This window comes from Larus michahellis, chromosome 5 (assembly GCF_964199755.1).
Source record: "Larus michahellis chromosome 5, bLarMic1.1, whole genome shotgun sequence".
Lineage (NCBI taxonomy): Eukaryota > Metazoa > Chordata > Aves > Charadriiformes > Laridae > Larus > Larus michahellis.
The window spans coordinates 63512444-63524457 of record NC_133900.1 but is presented as its reverse complement, the minus strand read 5'-3'; positions in this window follow the sequence as shown (position 1 = coordinate 63524457).

The following is a 12014-nucleotide window of genomic DNA, read 5'->3' as shown; positions in this document are numbered from 1 at the left end:
GGAACCATTGAAAAGAGCCTGGCTCCGTCCTCCTTAAACCCACCCTTTAGATACTTGTAAACATTAATCAGGTCCCCCCTCAACCTTCTCTTCTGCAGGCTAAAGAGTCCCAGCTCTTTCAGCCTTTCCTCATAAGGGAGGTGCTCCAGTCCCATAATCATCTTGGTTGCCCTTTGCTGGACTCGCTCCAGTAGTTCCCTGTCCCTCTTGAACTGGGGAGCCCACAACTGGACACAGTATTCCAGTTGTGGCCTCACCAGTGCAGAGTAGAGGGGGAGAATGACCTCCCTCGACCTACTGGCCACAGTCTTTCCTATGCAGCCCAGGATGCCATTGGCCTTCTTGGCGATAAGGGCACACTGCTGGCTCATGGATAATTTGCTGTCTACCAGGACCCCAGGTCCTTCTCCTCAGAGCTGCTTCCCAGCATGTCTGCCCCTAACCTATACTAGTGTTTGGCATTCTTCCTTCCCAGGTGCAGGACCCTACACTTGCTTTTGTTGAACCTCATTTGGTTCTTCTCTGCCCAGCTCTCCAGCCTGTCCAGGTCAAAGAGTACTTGTTTTTTTCATTTATACTTTCCAGTGTTCACAAGGAATACACCGTCTCACATTCATATGATACATGCGATTTATAGCTCCGTAGATCATTGTGGGAGGCTTTCTTGAACATTCAGGTTAATGGCTTTTTCAGTTGACAAAGTAACTGTTTTCTGTATGATGAGAGATGCATGCATAAACTAAGCACAGGAAGGTAAATAGGTAGTTTGCTTACTTTCTAATTTGAGAATACATGCTAATCTTTGGGTTTGCAGAAAATAGGCAGACGATATATAACAATGAAACTGGTTCTGGTCCCTCATTTGAGTAAGTTAAAGAATAAATGTGAAAGTATCATTTGTTCTTACCATACATGCCTTGAGTCAACAGCTGAGCTATGTTATACATTATTAAATACATTTAATCAAAGTAAATTTGAATCTTCAGCTGAAAATCATTTGAATTCCAACATGTGAAGAGAAGGTGTTGCTGTGATTTTACAAAGAGGTTGAGACAGTTCACTCTGACTAAACACAAGGTTCAGCCTGACATTTCAAGCAGTTTCTAATTTGCTCCTATTGTCAAATGAAGGAAAAAATAGGGGTTTTTTGTTCAAACAACAATTATTTCAATGGATTTAAATGAGTGAACATGATGAATGTTTCATCATGTTTAAATATATAAATACACACTTTACATAGTATACAGATGCCTGCAATTTTCCCTTATTGCAAAAAAAATGAATAGTTTTCCACCTATATAGAAAGACTTATAATGAGTAATGTGGGTCTTGGCAATACATCAGCTTCAAAACAAGTTTTAAAATATATCATTTTGTTTTACTTACTGTCAAAAGAAACATGGTAGCGTTATGAAGTTCAAGTGTTGTCTTGTAAGATGCCTGGGGTGAAATCCTGAACTCACTGAGATCAACAGGAATTTTGTCGTTAACTTCAGTGGCTTAAGTTTATATGTGTTTATGTGTCAGAACAGTGATTGGAAGCATAAAATCTCAGTCCCACATGGGAGCCATTTCTGAATCTACAAACCTGAGAAATGACTCGACCAAATACAGAAAAAAAACCTTTTACCACAAGATATGTAAACTGCAAGACCCAGCACTCTAAACACTAATGATTTTGCTTAGATGTTTCCAGTGCCTATGTCATGTTCAAGTAGCAGAAATACAAGTAATTTATTTCTAAATAGATCCAGTGAGAGTATTAGCCTCTTATGGCTATGATTCCAGCAGATGTTGATTGTCAGCACTGATACTATACCAATATTTTCTTTCCAGCATTCAAAATGTACTATATTAATGTGAACCGAAGTCTCAACTTTTCACTTTGTAAGAAACAACAGGCAGGTCCCTGAAGGCATAGCTTTAATTTACATACAGATTGAAGGTATGACTGGTACTTGTGTTATCTGAACACCTCCAGTAGTACTGTCTCCTGAACTGTATGGAAATACATATTTAGTTAGGACTGTATAGATTTAAAAATCGTACACCCAGGTTGTATTTTTCTGTGTTTAAATATTAGTCCTCATCTTCCATGAATGGAAAATAGTGTTGAAAAAATGGAAAAAAAAAATCAGCTCCATGTGAAGCACATTTTTCTGCAGCAATAGACATACCATAAGTAATGGATTTATGTCCGATGCCTTGCACTATGAAGCAATCCTTGACAGAGATAAATCAGCCTGAGAAAACTGAAAAATACATGAATCAAAAGAAAGGGGCAAAAGGAAAAGGTATTAAGACCAGATAAGTACAAAAATAACTAAGTTAACTGAATAAACATTATGAAAACAAAATATAGCCAAGGGAATAGTAAGGAAGTAGCATAAATACTTCAAAGCAAGTTTTATTTTCATGAAAAACAATACTATGATTAGTCTCAGTTTTCTAGCCTAAAGGTATTTTTCTAAAATTCTTTTGTACATTATTCATATTCTTAGTATAAAGAGCCATGTTGGCTCTGTTACGATTGGTAGTAGGGTAGCAACAGAAAGAGCTGTTTTGCTTTCTGCTTTGCATTCTTTCGTTAAAGTGGGCTCGAATGGTAAAGTGGCAATGGAATTTGGCACTCAAGTGTCTACCTTCGGTCTCACAGCTAGAATTTGATTCCCAGCATTCACAGTATCTTTTGAAAATGATGAGTCAGACAGATGCTGGCAGACTTCCAGATCTTGGTTACATGTGTGAAAGGACACTGTTTTTCTTTTAAAGAAGGGAAAGAAAGAAAGAAAAAAAATCCCAGATGAGCAGTCATAGTTTTGTGCCCAGACAGAAGAAGGATGAACTGAATTTGCATTAGAAACCACTGCACCCAATTAGGGAGCAGAGGAATGTACAGTAGTCATAAGACATTTTATGCATTTCCAGTTCTCAACAGCAGGAGAGGAAAGAAAGTTTATAAGTATTATTTTTGTTTTAAATAAGAGTTTTGTAAGGTTGAAAACAATCCATTAATATTTTTTTAATATTAAATAATAAAAGAAATATATATCTTGAAAGATATAAGCTCACTTTTCACCTTCGACCAACTACCAATTAACATAACTATGTTGATCTCAGAGACATTTTTCCTCATTTAAACCTATGTGAGCTAGAGATATGATGTGAATCTTGTCACAGGGAGAAACAAGTGCTGGTACCACCAGCAGAACCACTTTGCCTGGTAAACAAAGGATTGAGATGCGGAATCTGAGTCCAATCTGGTTTCCAAAACTCCCCCAAATTCAGGAAAGGTTGGATATGATATTTTTCATTTAAACCAAAGCCACTAATTTCCAATGAACTAGTGAAAGGGGTAAAGGGTTCAGATTCATTTTATGCCCCGCACAAGGGTGACCTCTCCTGGCCGAGGACAAAACTGTTAAATGTTCTCCCCTGAGTTTTCAATCCTTTTTTTAGCTTAAATCAAATTACTCCCCTCTGAAAGGAAGTACCCAAAACTCGATTTCCTAACACTGTGACCTTATTCATCAAAAAGAGGCGAAGTCCAAATGTGGATGTTGTTCAATCTGTCTATTGGATCAATCTGGAGTATGCCGTGATTTATTGGTACTTATGGTACATTCTAAGTTACCCCAGCAGCAGACTATCTGGCTCTGTGATTGCCACTTTTAAGACTTAAAAAGTTCAGAGTGAAAATCTGCAAGCAAAAATTAGTGTTGAATTATCAACTGTCTTTGCAGGTGAAATTGATGCAATTGCATGCACAACTATAGATTCCCTACTGTATTTCCAAAGTAGGTGGTTTTGTCGGTAATGTCAGTAAAGGAACTGCAAATGTAATGGCAGTAAAGGAACTTCAGGGCCATCCCCAAAGGATATCATAGGCCAAATAATGTTGGATGAGAGTCCAGAAGACTAAAACAAAGAAAAGTGAAATCCTGACCAGCAGAGTTTTGCAATCAGGCTCAGCAACACCACAGGCCATCCCTAAATCTTTAAACACTTTACTGATATTTTAAACTATTCTAAAAGTACAATATCACGTAAGATGGGAAAATATTTCAGGTGAAACATTAAAGCAATAATATTTATTTTTTACAGTAATAATTTACTCAGATTTTCTCAGCAGAAGTGTTCTGGAAAGCAGAATCATGAATAACCCTGTAAATGATCAGTTCCAAATCATTTTGAAAACTATCTTCTTTTACTATTCAGATGAGAATACAGATGTAAAGTCTTAGTTATGGTTGGTGGTTACCATAAGACAAAAGTATAATATATAAAGAGCTGCTTAAATATTTTCAGTGCAATGGCTGAGACTTCTTAAATATTGTAGCTGTTATAACAGATGAAGTTCCATCTGTGGTTGGTAGTAACGCAAGTTTAATTCAACATCGTGTTAAAGTAATTCTCTGGTTGATGGAGTTTCAATCTATCAGGCACTAAAAGGGGGCCTCTTTCAAAGCAAGTTTAGAAATTTTGTTCTGGGGACAACGAAACATGCGAATAGCATTGCTGAAAGACGTTTTAATAGTTGATGCTTTATGACATCAGTTCTCAAATTCAGAATTCCCGAGACATAGAAGCAGCACAACTAAATTGATTCTTTATTCTCAATTGCTTTTTGAAGTATTCTTTGCAAAAGACACCTGTCTTTATGTCTGAGGAGCTAATCTAACATCATTGTACTTCCTGGATAAACATCCTGAGTATTTTTAGAATTTTATTTAATACCTCATTATTTTAAGCTTAAAATTTAACTTAATAGAATAATAAATCCTTTGGAAATACCTACGCTGTGGTGTTAACTGAGGGTCTAAAACTGTACTAGAGGCAAAACACTCTGCCTTCCCACCAAGGGATGAAGATATCTGAATTTCCAACAGGTACAAAGGGGACAGGTTTGAGTTCAGGTCCCATCCGGGAAAAGGTTTGAGCTTAACAGACTTAGACTATTCAGTGCTGTGAACTCCAGCCCAGCTTGGACACAGATAACAGAGTTGTCTAACTGTAGTTTTATTGGCTCAATTCATCTAGGATTTCTCTTTGTGGCTGAAAAGGAGCTTTGAATATATAGGGAAGATTTGGTCACTGGGAGCTGAAATGCTTTACTTTATTGAGGAAACATCTGGAAAACTTAGATACTTTCATATACGATGTTGGCAACATCAAAGCAGCACTCCAATCATATTCAGATATAATTGGGAAGTCATTGAAAATCTTTCCATTATAACTTCTAAGGTTCCCCAGCTGCTAAGAAAAACACTGCCACACCGCCACTGGCAGCCACACACAGACCTGTTCGAGGGCTCTGCCTCATACAATTCAAGTGGCTGGGAATCTCGCCGCTACCACAGGAAACGGGCAATTTCCAGGATACCTCTATTCAGGAGGAGAGCCTTTGTAAAACACTTGGCTTTTTGATTGAAAATATGGAGCATGGTGGGATTAAAGAAAATTAATTCAGTCCCCAAAATGAACTCTTGCAAATTTGAAGCCCATTGCCTGGTTCCCCCTGTTTCTCTAGGGGAAAGAGAGATGAGGAGAGTCACTATTGTTGAAAGCTTTCGGTTTAATTTTCTCACGTGAATTAATTCATCATGTCTAACGCTGAGAAATAACTAATGTGTGAGATGAGTGTGTATATGTGTGGCTTTGAAAAGAAAATACTGGCTTGAAATACTGCTTTCTTTTTGATACTCAGATGCAGAAATCCCAGGAACCATTTGAGAAATGCCACTCCACGCTGAAGGGTTAATTTTTGGTATGTGCTACCAAAAGCATTTATTAGTGCTATCGTACAATCTTTTGTCTGTTTTTGATGTGTAGGTGTAGATTTATTTCTTTTGAGTGTTTCTATTTAGAGGTGACATTTCAATTGTGCACTCAGACACAGGAAAAAGAAAAGAATAGATAAATTGTATGGAGGAAATATGATATGAAATCTGAGACATTACAGAATTTGCCAACCTTCTGGCAATCTTACTTTATTTCAGATTTTACTGTCCTGCATCTGAATTTGTGTTACATTTTGTAATGCAAGCAAAAATTCATATTTAATAAGATATTATAATTTTAAAAGACCAAATACATATATGAAACGGGGCAGCATGCAGTAACACTTTCAAAACTCCATGTTTGTGTCACAATATGTATACTTTCGTATACATACAGTGACAACTTATCAATTTAGAAGAATTTTCACTGAGAATTTTACAAGAAAGTTGTTTTATAAGAAAAGGAGTCAGGCAATCATGATTTCACTTTTCATCAGTTCAGAGGAAAAGGATATTGGGGGTTGGGTAAAAGACAAAGTCAATAAGTTGCTTCTTTACTAAATTTTTTTTCTACAATTTATGCTTTAATTGGTCTCACCTTCTGCGACTCTAATGCAAAAGTGCTTTGTTGTTAACTCTATAGGAAGCAAAAGACTACACTCTTTCTCTTTTGAATCAGGCAGCATTGCCCTTCAGCCTCTTTAGATGAGATATACCCTTTTCAAGGAACCGCTTTTGAGAAATATATATCTATTCTTTTTTTCCTTCATTTAGGCTGGACTGTGCTAAAGCCAATGCCAAGATCTCTTCCAGTATGCAAAGGGTCCAGACAGATGTTAATCTGATGGTGTGCCTCTGTTTCATTCATGGGGCATAACGTTAAAAATACACACAATAAATTAATATATAAAACCTTCTACTTCCTACTTGCAAATAGGTAGCTTTTTCCTGTTCTTTCACTAGATCTTCCTCAGGAAATACCGGCAAAGTTGCCTAATACTTCCAAACTTCTGTTGGAGTCCATCTCCTTGAGAAATGAGGTTTTGGTGAAGGCTGGCTTTGGAGTTGTATGTCTGCCATTACAGAAGTATTTTATATTATCCTTTATAAGACTGTCATTGTTTGTAACTGATAAAAGATTTGCTAGAAGCTAGAGAAGTGGGCTACAATAATTGAAAAATCAAGGAAAACCTAGGACAGATTTCTACCTCTAACTCAATGGAAGAAACAGGGCACTTGATCTACATGTTGTAATTTTCCTTCCCTCTACAATAAAACCCTAATGTTATCTTAAAATATCCAATACAGGACTTACCTTTTTCACTTGTGAGACACGCTGCTGTGAGGGACTCTTGAATTTTTCCTATCTTCTTTGAGTATTCCATTTTTTATTTGGTAATTATCAATACGTGCATGCCTATAGCACAATTCAGTCCCAGGAATTAGTCTTGAAATGATCCTATGGTCAGTGTAGGTTATACAGAAAAAAAATAGCAAAATTGAAAATATCAAAACTGAAGTAGTTTATAAGAGGAAGAAGAGAAGTAATTTCTCAGGACTTTACCTATTTCAAATGAGGATATTTAGGTAGTAACACCTCAGCCAGTGATGGGACACATTAAACTTTAATACTGCATTTGGCTTTCACACATCAGCAGAGTCTGATATTCTGAGCATTTTTGTTGAAAGCATCACTAATTTAATTTGTCCATATCATGCAAATCTGCCATCCTTTATTTCCCATTCTTCAGACTTTTTCAATGAATTGTATAACCACAACGGTTCTATACAATAAGTACTTACAGGCTTCCATCAAGAGGTATTGAAACAAACTCATTAAAAAGTTTGCCTATCTAGTATCTTCCCAAAATTCAGCACAAGGTAATCACCAGAATTACTTAAGAGTCCTCCCGAGTGTTAGACCCCTGAAGATCTGAAGGCAACAGCAGTGGTACCACTTGGCTGAAGCACATCCCTTGATCCTTCTGTGGTTTTAAATAAATCAGCACAATAGGAAAATGGCTCAGAGATCTAGTTCATCAGGATAACCTTCAAGTCTGACCTCCAAACCTGTCTCATAACCTCAGCCACTTGGCTATTTGTTTCCCTGTGTGAATGAAAGTAATTTCTCATTCATACATGCATGCATAGATGCATTTGTTCCTATCCTAGTAATCCTGTGCTGGTTAAAATCCTCTTTGACGAGGAAGTTGACCAGATCTCATTTCAAAGCTAAGTCTGTTCTTAAAGCTAGGACATACTAGATCCTCTTTAGACCATAGTTTGTTCTTTATGGTGGGTCTGTTGAAATAATTTTAGCTTCCCATAAAGTAAATCAAGTTCTAGAAGCAAATAAATATCTGTAAGATCTTCTTAATTACAAACAAGAGATAAAGTAATATACTGTCCCATATCCAAGATTCCATAACTGTAAATTTTGAAAACATTACCAGTACATACAACTGAGCAGTTTTAATAATCTGTCAGGAGAGGATCTTACCAGACAGTCCTTTAACCAGGGCCAGGGTTTCTGTTTCAGACAAGATGGGACTGTTGGGCTTTTGAGTTCTAACTAACACACTGTTCCATCGTAACCTCAATATATCAGATGGGTCAATCAATACTACACAGCTAAAAGTGCCTACTCATAGTGTCTTTAAGAAAACTGCAAGCTCTGCTCGAACCTTTCAAATAAGCCGTATATTAGAATGAAGAGGACTGTGGGTTTAGGTCATCACCTGACATTCTGGGCAACAGATTTCAGGTCAGAAGCCAGGTCAGCATCCACTTCTCAGATCTGCACTCCCACAGATGGTTAGATCTCACATGTCATAAATCAGGTAAAAGATCAAATTCTAATACATCCAGGAAACCAAGAGGTATATTTAAAAGTCTTACGTCATCCTGTCCAGTATTTCCCTTACCAAAAGAGAGGCTTAACCTCTAGCTTCAGATCTGGAAGCTACATTGTCAACTTCGGTGATCTGTTCATGCAGCAAGGTTAGTCTAGCCGCAGTCTTTGACTTTTCAAAATATAAAGGTGGATACATAGTCATCCACCTTTCAAGGTTGCCTTCTAAAGTTCTTTTAGAAGTAAACCTAGTGTTATACCGTTTCTTTGGTTCTTATGGAGTATTTTCATTTTCATTGTCTTCCTGTCTATTGTTAACAAGGCCAATCACAGACACAATTTGCTGATACAGCTACAGAGAGGACATCTTGAATGCCATACTTCAGACATGGCAGTCTGCTAAATATGTAAAAACAATGATAATTGGCAACTACTTCCCAACGTTCAGATCACGCTACTCTGTCATGGGAAGGGAGCCCCTCCCACCCCACTGCCGTCCCCAGTCTTTCTCTTCATCAACACTAACCTGCTTCATCCTCCACCCTCCCAGGGGAAGGGAAAAAACCTAAAACCTTCCCCAGCCACAAACATATATGTAAATTTCTATGACTTTTAGAGGCTGGAAACTCACCAGCCCTGGATGATTCCCAGCACCTGTGCATGGTTTCCTTACAAAATGAGACCAGCTGCCTTTTTAAGGGCCCCAGAACTCCCATGCTCTGTAATACTGGAGTGGGGGAGAAACAAATTTCTTAAATTTTACTTAAGCAAGCACTAGAGTGGAAGATAAATTAGAGCTTATGGACTCATGAACAAGAGGTTAAGCTGAAGGCAGAAATAGAGTAAGGGCAAACTTGGGCAGGAGTAATGGGATCTGCTGTAAATCAGGAAGGAACAGTGAAAGAAAAGAACAATAAGTCTGAAGGAAAACAAGTATTCTGAAGATGATGTAAAACGTAGGCTAGGAAGGAAAATGATACTAACTAGGCATGAATAAAGGAAGAGGCATGAGATGCAGTAGAAAAAGGGAGACTTGAATTAATATAAACACGAGCAGAGTATATAGAGAGGTAAAAGTCACTTCCGCACATAAACAAGGAAAATAAAAGCATGACTGTTGAATGTGTTATAATTACTTGTTTTATGGTGAAAACTGGAAATATTTGCTTGTAAAGAGGAACAACTTTAGAAATTATTTCAAAAGTGGAGTTTGGATGTGGTAGACCAGAACAGCTGCTCAGAAGCCATTACAGTCCATTGTGCAAATTTCTCTTAGTTCAGTGCTTATTGGCTTAATAGAGTGCTCAGCAGGAATCCTTATGGTCCCCTCTATTAATCTTGCTGTCAGCCCTGCACAAATTCCACACTTCAAAAAAAAAAATATCCCCAGCTCCCCCTACACTTACAGCATGACAAGAATGCAGAGGGAGTCAGACCCACTCTTCCAAAAAGCGAAGGGGGCTGCACAGTGAAGATACTGTGCATTGCAGAGGTAACAGGGGAAAAGGAGGCGCATTGTTGTGCCTGGCTTCCTCTCATTCCCTTTCTCTTTATCTAAACACTTTATTTTTTCTGACTCTGTGTTGCTTTTCACAGAACCAGTGTTTTCATCTCTTCTAAAGTGAAATAGGTATGTCCCTCATCACATCCCGAAACACAAGAGACGGAGCGTTCTACTCTTCACTCATCCTTATCTGCCTCTTCCACGCAAAATGATCATATAAGGAGAGCTACTAGCCCAAGGACTGACAGAAATCTTCTTCATGTCTGTTTCCACAAAAGGATTACTGCAGAAAGGCATATAATTTTTCCCTCTGCGGTCAAAGCAGAGCATATTAGCTTGTTTTTTAAACCCACTCTGGTGCACTCACACAGCTTTTGGAATGGTGATTCATAGGCAATGTCCATCTACAAGGCAGTGAGCAGAGAAGCCTCAAATAGCTAGAGGAAAGGTTGCATTGAAATTGCATGGGATATTTTTCTAAAAATATCTTCATTATCCAGTATATGCAAAATAGATCCTGAAACATCATTAATTTCATGTTTTCCCTTCATTCCAGTGCATGATAAATTGTCAGAGAGCTTTTCTTCCAAATTAGGTAAGCTTTGATTTATCTTTGAACTAGACTTCAGGCTGGGGCAATTTTTTTCTAATTGAACTGTAGTCCCTAGAAAAACTGCAAAGAGCTGTTGACATAACCTTAACCACTGTGGTTCTGACGGTTTGTTTAGCATAGACGTTTGCTTTGGAATAGTGAGTTTAGAGAAAAATCTGTGCATATTGCACTCCACAAAGCACATGAATATCTGTGACTTTATGCAGTAGTTATTGCAAAATACTTAAACTTTCATACATATCGAAGATTGCAATCTAGCTCATTTTGCTATAAAACCAGAACTTTGGTATCACTGCAGAGCTTTGTCCTGGATCCTGCCCTGAACTTCATCCTCTTGAGATTACTCTATGAAGAATTGTTACGATTACATTAATTTCTTCTGTTCCATTTGGAAAGGCTTTTACTTACCAGAACTTTTCATGATGCATCTGAGTTGTGCATCTGAAGATGAGGCTGAATTTTCCATGTGTAGTAAATGGAATGAATAAAGCAGCAGAATACAGAATGCTATGCAAATTATTCACAGGATTTAGGATGTTTGGTTATGTCTTGCATTAATCAGTATGGTTTTAATCACACTTGCCACAAATGGAACACATTTTTTTACTAAAGGATCAAGGATCCAAATTTGAAGATAACAGACTTTTACCATGTTTTGTACCTTCTGTCATGACAGATCAAGCTATCATTCACTGCACGATGTGTATTACTCTTTTAACAGTAATGTTAGTTTTCTTCAGGGCAACGTCATAACAAATAAATATAAAGCATAAATGTGATGTCTTTATATCCTTAGCATCTGAGGTGTGAGATCGCCTACATTAGCAACTGCCCTTGAGCTAAACAAGATACCCTGAAAATTCAGATCTGTAGAAGATTTTACTGTTGTTCTTGTGGCTAAGAATTTATAGATAAACTGGTGCCAACTTTTACTATGTATGTAGCTTGGGTTTTTTGGATTTTGTTCAACTTCTAAAAGCCTGTTTTGACAGCACAGATTTGTCTATGTGTAAAATAGCTTAAAGACAGGCAGAATGCATCTTCCCATGTATTTGAAAAGAACATATGAATTTGAAAGGCTCTCTGAAAGAAAGATTTAAAAAATATTACAGGACAAACGTGGAGTTACTTGGAGTAAATCAGCACAGCTCTTTCAAATTCAAAGTAGCCACACTGATTTATACCAGATGAGGATCTGCCCATAATAAAATCAGTTTAAAATTTAAATATTTATACAACTGAGGTATTACAGAAAGTTTAAAAGTA